The sequence below is a fragment of the Diadema antillarum genome, unplaced genomic scaffold (assembly GCF_040938485.1).
Source record: "Diadema antillarum isolate AM-2024a unplaced genomic scaffold, OU_Dant_1.0 seq00001573_RagTag, whole genome shotgun sequence".
In the NCBI taxonomy this organism is placed as follows: Eukaryota; Metazoa; Echinodermata; class Echinoidea; order Diadematoida; family Diadematidae; genus Diadema; species Diadema antillarum.
In genome coordinates this window covers 968,792-981,079 of record NW_027272293.1, presented here as the reverse complement: position 1 = coordinate 981,079, position 12,288 = coordinate 968,792, and positions in this window count along the sequence as shown.

Below are 12,288 nucleotides of genomic sequence, written 5' to 3'. Positions count from 1 at the left end.
AGTTTGTCGGAGATATATTTTTGATCCGTTTTTGTTTGGAAGACAACTATTCTTTCGAGTAATCTGCCTGCAGTCACGTGGTAAATATATACAACGGCAAAATATATAAAGCTTCCCTCCTAAATGAGGGGAAGAAACTAATGTGGTAATACACGGAGCAATGAGGAAGCTATACCATTGGCTATATAACGGTCATTTTGGTACGCGTATATAATTTTTGGATAAAGTCCAGATAATACACACGGCACTCATTATAACCCGACGTAAAATGACACCATAATATTATACTAGTACTCTCGGTTAGCTCATTACACACCAGGAATCAGGACTGAAATCAAACGCAACTATCAGTTCTCATACGGTGACTTCCAGTAAAAAGTACATTGATCTTTATTATACCCGCGCACCTGATATCCACAACGAAAACCATGTGGTAGAGACATTTCATTTGAGGTGGTAGAGACATTTCATTTGAGGAAGTATCTATGCCTCTTTGGTTATAGCAAGGAGTTTGAACGTTCTTTTATACTTCCTTGGTTATATAATCATGTTGCAAGGGTATAAGTGAACTCCATATATACTATAAACCGTGAAAATGGTTTCTGCTTTCTTGTAAACTGTAAACACTAATAGCAAGAAAAGCTATAGTGCCAAACAATATGAAAGTTTAACAGTGTGTTTTCGTCGCAGAGCACTGTATTATAGCCGCAGTCACACTTGCAAAACACGAAGTTTATTCGAGCACCGTAAGTTGTACCCATTTGTTATACTGTATGATATATATATATATATAATACATATATATATATATATGTTTATATATTTGTATATATGCATAAATATATAAACATATATATATATGTATATATATGAATATCAATATATACATATAAGATTTATATACTATCTGCGTATCACAAAATATTATTTTGTCATACTCGTGTGTGTATAATGCGAGGTAGTAATGTCATTTCTTAATTGACTCATATTTTGTTGAAAAAATATTAAGAGGCCTTATTATTTTTGCTACAGGATTATTCATAACATAAATATAACCACCTACATAGTAATGTATGTATACTATGAACTTGTTCCACGAACTCTTTAATGTCTGCTTTCTAGACTATACATTTACATAAAACAGCAACAGTTTTGTAGCAGTACTGCGATCATAGTATTGGTCACAATATTTACTTATAGCTTTATAAATGAAATAATGGGCAGATAAAAATGGCCTCCTAATCTTCCTATTGATTTATACATAAAACTACTTTGTGTAAATGAATGATTTAGCAAATGATATTCCCCGATCATGATCTATATTATATAAATACTCTGTGTGATTCGTTGACTATAATGTAATATTTTGGATTCAGAATAATTCAACATATTCAAGCAAAGATATCTACATGAAACGTGTTGCGAGCTCACCGGGTTGATGTTCCTATGTTCCATGAATGACAATTTTGTTTACGTTTTAAAGCTGAATAACGAAATCTCTGAATGTATAGTCCCCGTAAGTAATATGGATACCCGTTGGTAACTAAACCCATTATCATTAGGTGAAGCATGATCATTCGTGATTTGTTGGCAAAGCACGTATTGTAACCTATATTCGTGTTTTGCGGGCAAAATCATGTATTAACGAATAGATTTCATATCATTCATCTTTGGAGATCAATGCAGTATAGGCTAATTGCGAAGTCGATATGAATGTCAAACTGATTGCGAATTCATTATTTTGGAAGCAAGAAGAAAAAAGCCGCGTGGGCAAAGACGCATCGCTGATTGTAATCAATGCATGCACACTAAAGCACTGGATGACGTGTGTGTGACGTCATATTTATCCGCATTTAGCTCAAAATGTCGGACAGCACTCGACGCAAGGGGAAGATGGTGAATAGGAATTGAGTATAAAGGCACACAATATACAATGAATGTTCTCTGCGGTGAAACGCCCACGCCGCCGACCGGCTAGCCTTTAAACAAGGCGACTCGCTCTGCGTGCCCCCGTATAGCGCGTTTACCCCACAAACCTGTTGGCCGGCGAGTGGAGCGAGCCGCCTTTATCCACTCGTTCAGGGATGTGTACTTTTGTCGTTGTTGTTGCTTCATATTCTTTGACAAATTTGCGTACAAATTTGACGCAGAAAATACACACGGCACCAAGGCAAGCCTCGTTAATATTAAGTAACCAAGTAGAATAAGAATAGTTACTTAATATTAACGAGGCTTGCCTTGGTGCCGTGTGTATTTTCTGCGTCAAATTTGTACGCAAATTTGTCAAAGAATATAAAGCAACAACAACGACAAAAGTACACATCCCTGAACGAGTGGATAAAGGCGGCTCGCTCCACTCGCCGGCCAACAGGTTTGTGGGGTAAACGCGCTTATGGGCGGACGTCCACTTGGGCGCGGACAAGCCCCGGAAGGGTTGCGGAAGCAAATTTTGTTATTTCGGCATCCTGTCCGCGACAGACGCGGAATAACTTTGTGAATCGGCTTGTCCTGGGACATTCCTAGGACTGTCCGCGGACTGTCCGCGGACTGTCCGCGGACTGACTGCGGACATTCCTAGGAATCACTCCGGAAGAGCGCGAAATACCTCGGAATATGCTAATCGTAGCCGGGCAGCGCGGAAACATCTAGGATTACACCAGGAATGAACGCGGACAATCAGGATGCCTTCCGGACAACACAAGTTAGGCATGAGGACAAACTGCGGACAATACCAGGAAAATGGAAAGGCATAAATTTGGCGCTGACTTTGACTTTTCCTCATTTTGACTGCTAGTCGTCATTGATGCTCCTTGTAGTGCTTCCGCAGTAGCGGCTGATATTATATCAATATGATTGGTCAATATTATTTGATAAATGTGACCACCAAAAGTCGAAGAATAGGATTGTCTGCATGTCGGCTGACGACTCATTTTTTTTTTTTTATTTGTCTCATCTGGGAGAACAATTTTTTCTCTGCCTACAGTCACATGGATGATATTCGCAAACTTTTTGAACCATATATATACACATTGTATATATATATATATATATATATATATATATATATTCTTTATTCCCTTTTTTTAGACCTGATTTATCCATCGTGATATGCATGTTTTGTCTGATACCTCTGTAGAGCATGCCAAAATGATCCTAATCATTAAATTTGTTTTTCTTTCTCTCATTTACCCTTGTGCATCTCTAACCCTCTCTTATTTTGATCACTTTTGAACATTTTCAAGTCCGATAATTTTTTTTTCATGCTTAGAGCTTACTAGCCTATTGTCAATGAAGTGTAAAAATAGGGAAATATTTTTAACCTACTTTAATGTACTTTTTTTGGGGGGTTCAGCTGGGCTGTCAAATTGGACAATCGAGTTTATTTGCAACTAAAACAAAAAGAGAAGAAAAAATTATTAGGTAATAACAACTACGAAAATCATTCAGGTAAAGAATATTTCTGAAATGATTTGTGATGCTTAATGTGTACTTAAATATATACATTCAGCAAAAAAACAAAACAAAAGAAAGACAGAAATTTAACACTTTTTCGAGTTCATGATTTATTGCTTTTTCTCTCATTTCACTTGAATTTTGAAGTGACAGAAAATTCTTCATTTTCCTCCATCATCTTTAGCTTTCATTCTTATTTTGGGCTTCAAAGATATTACATTGTAATGAGACCACAGGTATATCTTTGCAATTGAATTCATGCTTTTTAGTGTGATGAATTTGTCTTTTGTTCTAATATGTTGCATCATTAGAAAGCATTTACGTATGAATAACAACTTGTTAATGTTTATATAATACATTAACATTTAGCCAAAAATTATATGTTTTTTTTTCTGAGCGTACTTCCACCTACTTTTGTGATTTTTCAGCTGGGCTGTCACATGGGACAACCTAGTTTGTTTGCAAATAAAATACGAAAACAACATAAAGGAAAATGTACAATAGTAAGTAATAGGAAACAGGAAAGTCACTCAGATGAAAAATAATTTCTGAAAAGATCAAATCAAAACAAACTTACTAGGAAGTTAGGGGGCTGATTTCACTTCTTTCTGGTTGCTTTTGGCACAGTCTCTACGACCTTCTTCTTTGCCTTCAGGGACCGGAAATTCCTTAGATTTACCTGTTCTTCATCACTAGACGAAAGGTGTGCCTGTGATGGGGATATTTGCATGGGGGCCTCGCCTCCCTTCTTGCTCATTTTGCGTTTCATTGGCATGACGCTCGTGGAAAGTGTCGACATTTTCGTGTCTGGATCACAAAATTTCCGCATCGGTTCCGGACACTTGCATATATAGATCCGCATCGGCTCCGCGCTGTCCTAAAACATTCCTGGTGTCTTCCGCTTTCATTCGGGAAGCTTCCCAACACCGCGGGATTCTTTCCGGAGCGTGTGCGGAAGGAGCGGAAGGGTTCCGGACAAGCGGGACATCCTCAGGACATCGTCAGGACAAGTCGCCGAAGGTGTCAGGAAGTTCATTTCCGCGTCCAAATTTTGGTCTCGATCAAAATTTGGACGCGGAAATTTTTCTCTCTCCCGAAGGTGCGGAAACGCCCGGACATGTTTAGGACAGTGAGCGGACGGACACGTTCAGGAACGTGCGGACAGGTTGCCGAAGGAGTGCGGAATACCAAATTTGCATTCCGGGTCTTGTCCGCGTCTTGTCCGCACCCTAGTGGACGCCTGGTCTTATAATACGGGGGCACGCAGAGCGAGTCGACCGGCCGGCCGGCGTTGTCATCGCACCCGCCTTGTGTGTATCATTCTGTACTGTATAATAATATTGATGTGTGTGTGTGTCGCCTCAGAGCACAGCACAGGTGCCTCAAAGTCAAACCCCGCCTCGGGAGAGGCAGGTTCCAGAGATGCCGGATCTGGCTAGTCGTCAAGACTTCCCAGAGATCGGCAAGTAGGAGGGCACGCAGATAATCTCAAGTGTATATATACTAATGTAGATACGTTGTTAAAAATAATAAGAGGCATGAGTTACAAGCTCTTATATCTGTTCATTGTCCACATGTTATTGGTGTTACAGAAGTTAAACCTAAAAATTCACATTACAGTTTGTCTTTGGCTGAAATTCAGCTTGATGGGTATGAGGTATTTCACAATCTGCAAGAAGATGGTAGAGGTGAGTGTTTGTATATTTCTTGTTATTTGAAACCTGAGGTGTTTTCGGGTTTGTCTTCACGATTATAGGGATGCTGTATTTCCAGAAATAAGCTTTAGTGACAAGAAGAATCTTCTTATTGGGCTGTTTTACCGCAGTCCAAATAGCAGTGAAACAGAGAATGAATGTTTGTTTTCAACAATGAGTAATATTGGATCACATAACTTTCACGAGATTTTGATTTTAGGGGACTTCAATTTCCCTGAAATTGATTGGAGTACGGAGTCATGCAATGTAAGTGCAGACCATAGTGCCTTTAAGTTTCTAGAAAGCACCAGAGACAGTTTCCTTGTTCAACATCAATCTGAACCGACCAGGTACCGGTCGGGACAACGTGCAAATATTCTGGACCTGGTATTTACTAGTATGGAAGAGTCAATATCTGGCATCACAACCTCAGCGCCCATTGGAAAAAGTGATCATTATACCCTTATCTTTGAGATGAAGTTATGTGGAAATGATGGAACTGGAAGGGAAGTAAAATACCTGTACAACAAGGCAGATTATGACGCAATGCGGGATACCCTTGGTGCCGTTGACTGGGAGGCGGAACTCGGTTCAGGATCTGTGGATGATTCCTGGCTGTTTTTTAAAGAAAAGGTAAATTCTGTACTCGAGATAGATATACACACCAAAGAAGGATCTTAAGAAAGGCGAGAAGAAGAAATCATGGATGGATGCTAGCACTCTCAATCTAGTAAGGGAAAAACATAGACAATTTAGAAAGCTGCAAGATATGTTGAGAGTGCAGACTATAACTCACAGTACAGTAGTCATGATATCAATATGCAAAGACTGTGCTACACTCGTGCACGGAATCAAGCCAGATGGGCGTGTAGAAAAGCAGTTCGTAACTTTGAAAGTCGTATAGCATCTGGATCAAAACAGTGCCCTAAAGCTTTTTGGTCGTATGTGAAATCGACGACTACTGTTCGTGAGTCTGTTGCCAATCTTAAGAAAAGTGATGGGAGCATCACCTCTTCAAACAAAGAGAAAGCAGAGGTATTGCAAGGTGTATTCACATCAGTATTTACACAAGAGGATCTGGAGGATATGCCGGACCCACCGGCAGTTGAGTTTGACCATCCACTCTCAGATTTTGCCATATCGACTAAGGATGTGTTTGACCTGCTCCACAATCTCCAACCGAGTAAATCCCCGGGACCTGATAATCTTCACCCTCGCATACTTAAAGAATTAGCAGATGTCATCTCTGAACCTCTTGCCATCCTTTTTAAGGAGAGTCTTGAAACAGGTAATTTACCAAAGGATTGGAAGAGTGCTAACGTGACTCCGATTTTCAAGAGGGGTAGTAAGGCAGATGGAAAAAACTATAGGCCAGTAAGCTTAACCAGTGTGGTGTGTAAGTTGTTTGAAAGCCTGCTGAGAAAGCAAGTTGTTAATCATCTCCAAAGGAATGATCTTCTTTCTGATCATCAGCATGGTTTCATTGGTGGGCGGTCATGCATGACAAACTTGTTGGAAGTGTTGGATGAATGGACACAAGTACTAGAAGAGGGTGGTACTGTTGATGTTGTGTATATGGATCTAATGAAAGCTTTTGATACCGTTCCCCACCTGCGCTTGCTCTGTAAATTGGAGGCATATGGCATTCAGGGCAAAGTCCTTGCTTGGATTAGATCTTTTTTACTTGGCAGACGCCAAAGGGTCGTGGTCAGTGGTCAGAAATCAGGTTGGTCAGCTGTCTCAAGTGCAGTACCACAAGGGAGTGTACTTGGCCCGATTCTGTTTGTAGTGTACATAAATGACCTCCCAACATTGTGTTCGGTCTAGCTCAAAACTCTTTGCAGATGACACAAAGTTGTATGTGCGCTCAGAATAAGCCAGGAGCTACTGAGCAGCTGCAAGAGGACTTAGAGGCACTTGAGTCATGGGCAGATAGATGGCAGCTTCGTTTCCACCCTGACAAATAATGTGTTGTAATGAAAATTGGTCGGTCATGTTCAGACTCCCAATATGTCATGAAGAAAGGGTCTGACACAATTGTCTTGGCTCAAACAAAAGCTGAGAAGGATTTGGGTGTTTTAGTGGACTCACAATTGACATTCAAGGACCATATTTCCCAAGCTGTTGCAAAGTCAAATAAGTTGTTAGGAATTATTAGGAGATCCTTTACATATTTGGATGAGGATACTGTTAGGCTCTTGTTTAAAGGCATTGTGAGACCCATTTTGGAATATGGTCAAGCTGTGTGGTCACCTTTCAAGCTATAGGTGAACAAAGAAGACTTGAAAGTGTTCAGAGAAGGGCGACTAAAATGATCCTGGGGATTAGGCATTTGTCCTACTCTGATCGTCTACATCACCTTTCACTGCCATCTCTCAGTTACAGGCGAAAAAGAGGGGACATGATTGATGTGTACAATCTACATGGACACTATCACACAAAGTTTGACATGTTCTCTCATAATAGTAATGGACGAACACGTGGTAAAAATAAGCCTTAAATAGCACCAGAGAGCATCTCCAACCCTAGGAATTTCGCGCTTCGCACACATCAACTTGGAGTCTCCCGTTTGCTAGGGGTTTCAGGCGGGAGAATCTCCAGATCAGAATGTGCTTTGGATTGGAGTCTCTGGAAACTGGGAAAACGGTTTGCAAGGTTAGATGTCAGAAAGTATTTCTTTGCTAACAGAGTTGTTGGTATGTGGAACTCTCTCCCAGAAGAAGTGGTCTCTGCTTGTTCCATAAATGCCTTTAAGAATAGGCTAGACAAGCACTGGAAAGATGTTGTGTTTGATTATGACTGATTATAGTCATTACATGTGTATTGGTACGTGATACATTGTACGTGCTCTTGGTCTCCAGTAGCTGTCAACTCCTGCCATAGGCCATTAACTTTGGTAATAACACAAATACGCGCTGTTAATTGTATTAGAAGGGTAACAGCGCTGGACAATAATTGCTTGATTGGAAAGAGAGCATCAAGAGATACCTGATCGATGAACAGGCTCTGTCCTACACCATCGTTCCGGAAAAGTAAAAGTAAGTAAGTAAAGTAAAGTGTGTGTGTGTGTGTGTGTGTTTGTGCATATTGGTGGTGATGACCTTGTTTGTGGTGTGTGTGTTGTACCAAGTAACATTTTTGTGTGTTTATTGTGTCCACATCAAAGTCGTGACTGTTTTTAATTTGTTTTGTTTTGTTTGTTTGTTAGTTTGTTTGTGTTTTTTATCTTTATGTCAAACATTATGATGATGCCGTAGTTATAATCATAACCTACGTCGAAAAATATAAGGAACCACTTTGTTCCGTTCACGTCACACTTTACATTTCAATTTTTCTGATCGGGACAGAAATATCAGTCATTATTGTTATTACTCTCCTTTTTTTTCTTTTACCACTTCTTCTCTTTGATTATTATCATACAAAATTAGTTATGCGACTATACTGTATACAGTAACTAAACATGCTATACGTGTACATAATAAATGTATATTATCATCACCTTCGTCATCATCACCACCTATTCGGAGAAGAGTATGTAAATTATTTTGTGTCAATTTTATTATAATAAGTCTGATGTTGTCATTAACGACACTGCAATCGCAGTGGAGGATCCAGGGGGCACACCGCCCCCTTTATTCTTTTTATAACAAAAGAAAAAAAAGGTGGTGCGTGCGCCCCCCCCCCCCCTCCCCTTTTAATTTTGTAAAGGCGCCTCCTCTTTACGGAATTCCTGGATCCGCCTCTGAGTGGTATTGTTGAAGGGCAAATATACTCATCTTCGGGAATAGCATTGTTCCATTTTAATTGTCACTCACATCATGGAGCTACCATGATGAGCTACATGCACTATACATGGAGATCAGTACACACATCACACAGGTGTCAATATCGCTGAGTTGCATCTACCTATTATGACCATGTGCGAGATTATCACCAGAGTTTAATAACTGAACGTTTACTAACATGGCTGACATACAGTCTATCACTTTAAATACTAGATAAAAAGTACAGGTGCACCCGTCATGTATACTAAGTGACTTTAAGATGCTGGTATTTGATTAGGGCCTACGCGTTATTCGAACCCCTTGCGCCTTCTTACGAATGGAATACTGAAGTAGGAAAAGGAGGATATCATTTCGTCGAATTTAGCATAACTAAAATAATTCGTTCAAGGAAATAAGTAGGCTTACTACTATTATTCTTCGCATCCTGAATATACTGATACATCATCACTTATCCAGTGGTTGGCTCTGTACATTATCTGCATGTTAGAAACCGAAAGCAGCCAGCCACCACACTGAGTACAACGTATACATGCACCAGTGCTATACCAATGAGGTACTAGGCGAGCACGCCTGGCACCTCCTTTGCTATGCTGCATATAAGTTATTCTTAGTCCATGCTGCATACTTCCCCCCCCCCTCTCTCTCTCTCTCTCTAAGAGCTTTCTCTTTCTCATATACTCCACCGTTTTTTTTTCTTTATTTTTTTTTCTTTATTCGAATTTCGTTCAATTTCATATCACAAAATTCACGTTCACGTTCGTAGAAACAAAACATTACACAAAGACAAACTGCGTTGGGTACACAAACATTGTACAAAATAATGTCAATCTATATACAAAGGAAAAATGCACTAAACACAGACATTATGCAAAATAATGTCAAACTTACATTGTAACTTTTTTTTTAATCAAAGAAAGGAATGCGGGTTTTTTTTAACACACATATCTTCTCGCAAAAAAGCCGGTAAAACAGGGATATGATTTCCTCAAAACTGGGCATAATATTCCATCATTTCTCAAAAGAAAAAACAAATCGAGGCCATTTGCGAGAAACACGCGCACATGCACACGCACACACCATACACACACACACACGCGCGCGCGCGCCAACATGCACACCCTATCATCCTATAAAAACAATTTGAGGAACTGTAAAACTGTTAGCTCTATAATCTATATAAATACCTCGACAAAAGCCTATACAGGTGTGTAAATACCATGCAATCAAATAGGTATACCTATACAGTATGTCCCAAAAAAAACTTACAACGGGACCCCCCGCAATGATATCTTTAGAAATAGAGAATCAATCTAAATACAAATTCAGGGTATGAAACTGTAACTCATTGCCCACAGATTACAGAAAACCCCATTCGATTTGCTTCAGTGGTCAAAGAGAAATGAGGAATGTTGTAGAGGATGTCGGGAATCTCTTTTGTCCAAGTTCTGTCTATTATTCACGCACTAGAGCATTGAATTGCTAAAATTGGAAAAATTAGACTCATGACATGCTTTACAACAATCTACATTATTCTCTGTGACCGCTTAACCAAATTGAATGAGGTTTTCTGCAAAATACAGCTAAGATGTTATATTTTAAGGCCCCGAAGTAGCACTGAGACAGGTCGATCATTTTGGATGTTATCAATTCGAGAATTTGATTGTAATTTTTGAGGGACATACTGCAGTATGTCCCATAAAAATTATAATCAGATTTTCGCATTGATAACACCCAATATGATTATTTTTTTCAATGCTACTTCAGGGTCTTGAAATATAACATCTTAGCTCTATTTTGCAGAAATCCCAATTCGATTTGGTCAAGCGGTCACAGAGAAATGGGGATTGTAGTAAAGCATGTCATGAGTCTGATTCTTTCAAGTTTAGCACTTCGATGATTTTGTGTGTGAACTATAGACAGAACTTGGACAAAAGAGATTCCCGACATCCTTTACAAAATTCCTCATTTCTCTTTGACCACTGAAGCAAATCGAATGGGGTTTTCTGTAAGATGTGGGCAATGAGTTATAGTTCCATACCCTGAATTTGTATTTAGATTGATGCAATATTTTTAAAGATATCATTGCGTAGGGCCCCGTTGTATTTTTTTTTTTTTGGGACATATATACGGTATATTGTGAAAGCCGATTTAGTCGGCAAGACAATTTTTGAACACATCGTATCTGGCCACCGGCCTTTGAGTGATCATAAACATAAACAAAATAGTCATCTGGGGACCGTTTCATGACAGTTGTCGGCCCTGACAAGTTGTCAGTCTCTACAGTTTCAGTATAAAATCCTTGGTTTTGATTGGCTGTGAAGCTCTGCTCATTGACTGTTAATATGGTAACTGTCGGAGATTGACATTTTGTCGGGGCTGACAACTTTCATGTGTATGCATGTGAGCATCGTAATTCCCAGCAAACGCGGTTATCCCGCCATCGTGCAGATTTGATCGATGGCCTCTGTTGTTGCGCGCATTGTCCCCTGAATTGCATGTATCCGGTCATTTTTGTCCACATCCACACGCAGTGAGTCTCCCAGCGCTCAGGGATGTGCATGACGCAATGGATCTACTACAAATTTCCTAGTATGTACATGTACTAGTAACTGGCGAATGACACTGATGACGGGAACTTCGAACCCGCGTAACGACGCCATGCTAGTTGTGTTACACCAGGGAGGTGAGTCTCACCTCCCTGGTTACACCAATGAAGCTCCTTGGTTACACAAAATACAGGTAAAACCGTTCATTGATCTCTAAACACTATCGATACCGTGTATGATGACAGTGCCATTAGAGTATTCATTGAGCGTTATCTGTGTGGTTGGCATACATTTTGACATGCATTACTTAGCAAATACATCGCGTATGCTCTATAGAGAACTCACTTTAATAACAACAAAAAATGTATAAAAAGAGGACAATTCAAAGATTCGATGCCTTAAACCTTCTCCAGATTAGATAATGATGATGATGATAATAATATAACAACAAGAACATTAATGATGATAATGATATTGATTGAAACCAAAATTTATGGTGTGCAATTTCCAAAAGAAAATGTTGAAGGAGCATTCGTAGCTGAAAGTATGAAGATAAGATTAAGAAATTGGAAAAGATAAAGACATATATAGGCTTACAGAGAAAGACACATTGACCAAGTTGACAGATGCCAACGTAGAGAAGAACGGAAAGAATGCGTATACCTACACACATGGAATCATTCGTATTAAAATCCAAGGAGGTGGGAAGATCTCGCCTCCCTGGTATATCCCAATATATACATACATGTATGTATGCATGCATTGGGAGAGAGAGAGGGAGAGAGCAAGCTAAACTTGGAGCAGAGGGTG